Source organism: Coregonus lavaretus (genome assembly GCF_964263955.1).
Source record: "Coregonus lavaretus genome assembly, chromosome: 13".
Classification (NCBI taxonomy): Eukaryota; Metazoa; Chordata; class Actinopteri; order Salmoniformes; family Salmonidae; genus Coregonus; species Coregonus lavaretus.
In genome coordinates, this window is record NC_140000.1 from 50,145,474 (window position 1) to 50,151,983 (window position 6,510).

The following is a 6,510-nucleotide window of genomic DNA, read 5'->3' on the forward strand; positions in this document are numbered from 1 at the left end:
GATTCACAGTTTCTTTGAAAATGATCAGACCTAAATGTCATAGCTTAGTTATTCACTTGAAAAAACATTGTCATCAAACTGTAGGTCATAATAACACAAGATTAACAGGAGAGGTCTAGATACTACAATGTTAACAGATTAACAGGAGAGGTCTAGATACTACAATGTTAACAGATTAACAGGAGAGGTCTAGATACTACAATGTTAACAGATTAACAGGAGATGTCTAGATACTACAATGTTAACAGATTAACAGGAGAGGTCTAGATACTACAATGTTAACAGATTAACAGGAGAGGTCTAGATATTACAATGTTAACAGATTAACAGGAGAGGTCTAGATACTACAATGTTAACAGATTAACAGGAGAGGTCTAGATACTACAATGTTAACAGATTAACAGGAGAGGTCTAGATACTACAATGTTAACAGATTAACAGGAGATGTCTAGATACTACAATGTTAACAGATTAACAGGAGAGGTCTAGGTACTACAATGTTAACAGATTAACAGGAGAGGTCTAGATACTACAATGTTAACAGATTAACAGGAGAGGTCTAGTTACAACAATGTTAACAGATTAACAGGAGAGGTCTAGATACTACAATGTTAACAGATTAACAGGAGAGGTCTAGATACTACAATGTTAACAGATTAACAGGAGAGGTCTAGATACAACAATGTTAACAGATTAACAGGAGAGGTCTAGACACTACAATGTTAACAGATTAACATTAGAGGTCTTTGTTGAAAAGGTTTTTGACCTGCTTGATTTATAGACTTAGTTGTCCACACAATATTAGAAGTATCACATCTTCAAGATAGTCATAGAGTCTTCTCTACCTCCAACCCCCTGGGAACAGAGTGAACATCTGGTGACAGTGCTGCTCTATTCTGGGACAAGCAGAACCACCCAGCCCTGTCTATGCAAATCTCAGTTTCACTCCCACAGATACCAGTCTAGTAGTTGAACAGTTTCACTGCCTGAAATACCCTGGACTGGGCCAGTGTGAGGGAGTGGACCGGTTTTGACCTCTTTGGTGGATTCAAGAAGGGACACATAACATATATGCCATCAACAATTTATCTGAATTGCTGTCTAGGTATGGTAAATCTGAACTATTAATTTTAGGTGATTTTAATATTAATTGGAGGATATCAGTGTCAGATATTTGCTCTGAGCTAAACCTGTCTCAGCTGATAACTGACCCTACACGGCCCAATCCTAAAGATCAATCAAAATCTACCCTGATTGATCTAATCTTGACGAATACTCCCCCAAAAATGTTTGCTAGCGGAGTGTTCCCACTGGATTTTAGTGAGCATTGCTCAGTTGTCTGAGTCAGAGATGTGAAAATACATCAATCTCAGCCTCGTGTCTCACTAAGAGGAACTTTAAAAACTTCAGTGAACAAGCTTTTTTACATGATCTTTATTGTAGTGACTTTGATTTTATCTCAGCTATCTCTGAACCTGATTTAGCTTTAAGCTTTTTTGTAAATGTCCTCAATATGTAGATAATTATGCCCCCTTCCAAACTGAGAGTTAAAGGTACATCGAATTCCTGGTTCACTCCTGAATTATCCAAAGTCATTTGTAATACGAAATGTTGCCTGGGTCAAGTCCAGGAACACAGGCTTAGGCCCGGATTGGCAATATTTTAGGCAACTGAGGAATCAATGTGGAAGACTAATAAGAAAGGCTATATCTGATTATTATGTAACCACTCTTTCTGATTGTAAGGGGAATCTAGTTAAATTTGGGAAAACTGTCAAATCTCAATTTAGATTCTGGCCCCATTACGAACACAAATGCCATCATTGATGCATTTAATCATCACAAATGCTGATTCGGGAATTTTGAAGATTGACTTGGAAAATGGTAATGAAGTTTTGTATTTCGGCAATTCACAGAAAAATAAGTCCTTTATGCCTTACTTGCTATAGATACCAAGGAATCCACAGGGGCTGACCAATTGGAACCGGGTCTGCTCAAGTGTGCTGACCCCCTGATTGCTGGTTCAGTAACCCATATCTTAAATCTAACATTGTTATCAGGAAATAATCCAAAAGTATGGAAAACAGCTTTTGTGCTGCCAATCCATAATAGTATAGTGGTGATCCTGATAAATATCGTCCCATTTCCAGGCTTCCATGTTTATCTAAGATTCTCAAATCTTTGGTAAATAAGCAACTTTGCTCTTTTTAATCTGAGCATGGTATTTTGAATATAAATCAGTCTGGGTTTAGGTCAGGCACTATCACAGCATCCACATTAGTTGTTAATGATATTGTCAATGATTTAGACACAAAAATGAATTGTGCTGCCTTGTTTGTGGGTCTGTCTAAAGTGTTTGATACTGTTGATCATGTTATTTTATTGAAAAAGTTGTCTTCAATTGTCCTGGGCTTTGACGGCTGCTGATGGTTTCATGATTATCTTAGTGACAGAACTCAGGCCATCGTGATTGATGGGGTTAAGTTCGAATTTTTTGAAATACATAAAGGTGTTCCGTTGGGGTCGAAACTAGGACCTGCTCTTTTCACCATTTATATAAATATTATTGGTCAATTTGTAAAGTTATATATGCGGATGATACAATTTTGTATGCAATTGCCCTGACTGCTGACCTGGCTGTGACAAGGCTACAAACCGAATTTGCAGCTGTGCAGGAAGCCCTTACTAATTTAAAACTCATACTTAATGCAGGCAAAACTAAATACATGTTGTTTTCAAGTTCTCGTAAGATTGTCTCAGATTGATTACATCTTCACTCATCGGATGGTTCTATAATCGAACGAGTCCCTGCCTACAAATACCTTTTGGAATTTGGATTGACAATGATTTAACGTTTACAAAACATATGAATGAGCTTGTTAAGAAGCTAAGATTTAAAGTGGGCATTTTTGTAAACATACAGTGAGGGAAAGAAGTATTTGATCCCCTGCTGATTTTGTACGTTTGCCCATTGACAAAGAAATGATCAGTCTATAATTTTAATGGTAGGTTTATTTGAACAGTGAGAGACAGAATAACAAAACAAAAAATCCAGAAAAACGCATGTCAAAAATGTTATGAATTGATTTGCATTTTAATGAGGGAAATAAGTATTTGACCCCTCAGCAAAACATGACTTAGTACTTGGTGGCAAAACCCTTGTTGGCAATCACAGAGGTCAGACGTTTCTTGTAGTTGGCCACCAGTTTTGCACACATCTCAGGAGGGATTTTGTCCCACTCCTCTTTGCAGATCTTCTCCAAGTCATTAAGGTTTTGAGGCTGATGTTTGGCAACTCGTACCTTCAGCTCCATCCACAGATTTTCTATGGGATTAAGGTCTGGATACTGGCTAGGCCACTCCAGGACCTTAATGTGCTTCTTCTTGAGCCACTCCTTTGTTGCCTTGGCCGTGTGTTTTGGATCATTGTCATGCTGGAATACCCATCCATGACCCATTTTCAATGCCCTGGCTGAGGGAAGGAGGTTCTCACCCAAGATTTGACGGTACATGGCCCCGTCCATCGTCCCTTTGATGCGGTGAAGTTGACCTGTCCCCTTAGCAGAAAAACACCCCCAAAGCATAATGTTTCCACCTCCATGTTTGACGGTGGGGATGGTGTTCTTGGGGTCATAGGCAGCATTCCTCCTCCTCCAAACACGGCGAGTTGAGTTGATGCCAAAGAGCTCGATTTTGGTCTCATCGGAACACAACACTTTCACCCAGTTCTCCTCTGAATCATTCAGATGTTCATTGGCAAACTTCAGACGGGCATGTGTATGTGCTTTCTTGAGCAGGGGGACCTTGCGGGCGCTGCAGGATTTCAGTCCTTCACGGCTTAGAGTGTTACCAATTGTTTTCTTGGTGACTATGGTCCCAGCTGCCTTGAGATCATTGACAATATCCTCCCGTGTAGTTCTGGGCTGATTCCTCACCGTTCTCATGATCATTGCAACTCCACGAGGTGAGATCTTGCATGGAGCACCAGGCCGAGGGAGATTGACAGTTATTTAGTGTTCCATTTGCGAATAATCACACCAACGGTTGTCACCTTCTCATCAAGCTGCTTGGCAATGGTCTTGTAGCCCATTCCAGCCTTGTGTAGGTCTACAATCTTGTCCCTGACATCCTTGGAAAGCTCTTTGGTCTTGGTCATGGTGGAGAGTTTGGAATCTGATTGATTGATTGCTTCTGTGGACAGGTGTCTTTTATACAGGTAACAAATAGAGATTAGGAGCACTCCCTTTAAGAGTGTGCTCCTAATCTCAGCTCGTTACCTGTATAAAAGACACCTGGGAGCCATGTTTTGTGTTGTAGGTTGTGGGTCTAGTTTTTGCATTTCTATGTTGGCCAGGGTGGCTCCCAATCAGAGACGGCTGTAGCTCGTTGTCTCTGATTGGGAGCCATACTTAGGTAGCCGTTAGGCATTCGTTTGGTGTCGTTTCTTGTTCCGTATGGTGTGTATTGTAACCAAGGACTTCATGTTTCATATCGTTTGTTGTTTTGTTCGTTCAATAAATAAGTATGTTCACATTCCACGCTGCGCATTGGTCCTCTCTTCCCGACGAGCGTGACAGAAGAAACCACCATATCTGGACCAAGCAGCGTGTCCAGGAGCCAACGCCAGAGGTGAATCTAAAGGATATCAACCTCGACTGGGTCAAGCCGCGGGAGGAGGAGAGAGGCTGGACTTTGGAGCAATGGAGTGAGAGTCCATGGCAATTACACAATTACACACAATGGATTTGCAGCCACACACGGCTGTCTTGCCACAAGAATACAGGCTACTGCACCACTTTACAAACATGGACAATTCATAACCGGCTCGAGAAATTGCAAGTTATGACAACGCTACACAGCTACATGCACAATACCCATCAATCCAATGCAAAACATTGCTAATTACCGTAATAACACATCCTCATGCCAATACAATGCATTTCCAATCGCGGAAAGCAAACAATAATGTAAAGTGCACTACCACGACTTATCGGTATAATGCAGCTTGGACGCAGCTACCAAGCTGTTTTCCCACAAGAGTGCTGTACTATGCTGCGTATGATAGCAGTGAACTTAGTATTCCATAGAAACAAGTTGTTTATGGCAACACTATAGCTACATCGTTACTCAACCATTGGTCAAGGTCTGCCCACCCTCATCAATGTAATACAAAGCACCTCTTCTACCATTTAAAACAACATAAAAAACAATCTGATTATATTATAACCCAAACATTTCCAATCCAATCACATCACAGAAATCAAGCAGTAGACTTGGCAGCAACCCCAATAAAGAAAATCACGCCTTGATGCTGTTTTGAACCTCATCAGCAGTCTCTCGTTCCACTCCCCACAGAATTTGCTTGTAGGATCCTTCTCAAATGCCAGTTGAATCAGCTGCTCTTTCCTCCTGTGCAACATGCTCCGTCTGTGCTCACTGAATATGTTTTTCAATGTTGAAAAAGAGTTCTCGCAAGTTGCCGTGGATGCTCCAAATGTTAATCCCAGCTTCAATGCCATCATCACAGTAGGCATTGCTGTTAGAGGCCCGGAGTATCTATCCAAAATGCCCTGCGTTGTCCATTTTTCTTCTCCAGATCGGGCGATTTCAGTCTGTAGAAACTGGCGTTCGACAGTAAACTCAGTTTCCACAAAATCTCCTGAGATTAAGTCCAGCAGTGGTTTCACCTTTTCCACATCCATAAAGGTTTCATTCTCTGGGTGCAAGGCACAAAGGGCCTCAACAAGTTGGCTGTTTCATTGGTTAAATCTTGCTGACATTTCTCCCAGTACAGCATCCAGAGTGCTGAAAAACAGTATTTTGCACTCCCTCTCATTATCCTCTTCTAGCTGGCCCACATATTCTTTCAGATTACTACTCACTACTCTTTGTTGTTTGCTTGGAGCGGGGGTGTCCAATTGTGCTTGTATTTCTGCCATAACTCATCAAACTGCATCTGCCTTTCAGGAATATTCCAGTCACTCTCTGCTTTTGAACCACGCGCTACAAAATGACAAACCTGAGCTGGCTCCTCATCACCTAGGTTGTCAGGCACAAACGGAGGCGTCGGTGCTTGTAATGTACTGGCGGTGTTGCTGCTAGATTTGGTCTTGGCGGCTGCAGGCCCCTCCTCAGGTTGTTTACCTCCTATGTCACCAGTCTACAAGACGGTTGCGCAGGTGCCTTTGCTGCTGGGCTCGACGGCCTTGGCCTCTGTAATTAGGGTCGGCCCAGCGGCCTTGCCTTTGGCCTCTGTGGCACGCTTCTCCTCCTCCCCGCCGCTTTGATCCGATGCTGCCGTTGTGCCCTGGTGAAGCCACTTTCTAATATCCATCATACTATCAGCTAACTACCTAACTGTTAACATTAGCTAAATTCCATCCAGCTGCGTGGTGAAACCTTTTCATTTTTTTCGTAGTACGTAACTTTGAAAGTAAACCAAAACGGTCAAATTGACCCCGCCCTTATACTGTGAATGCCAATCAATAATTTTTTTTCAACCAGTAAAATG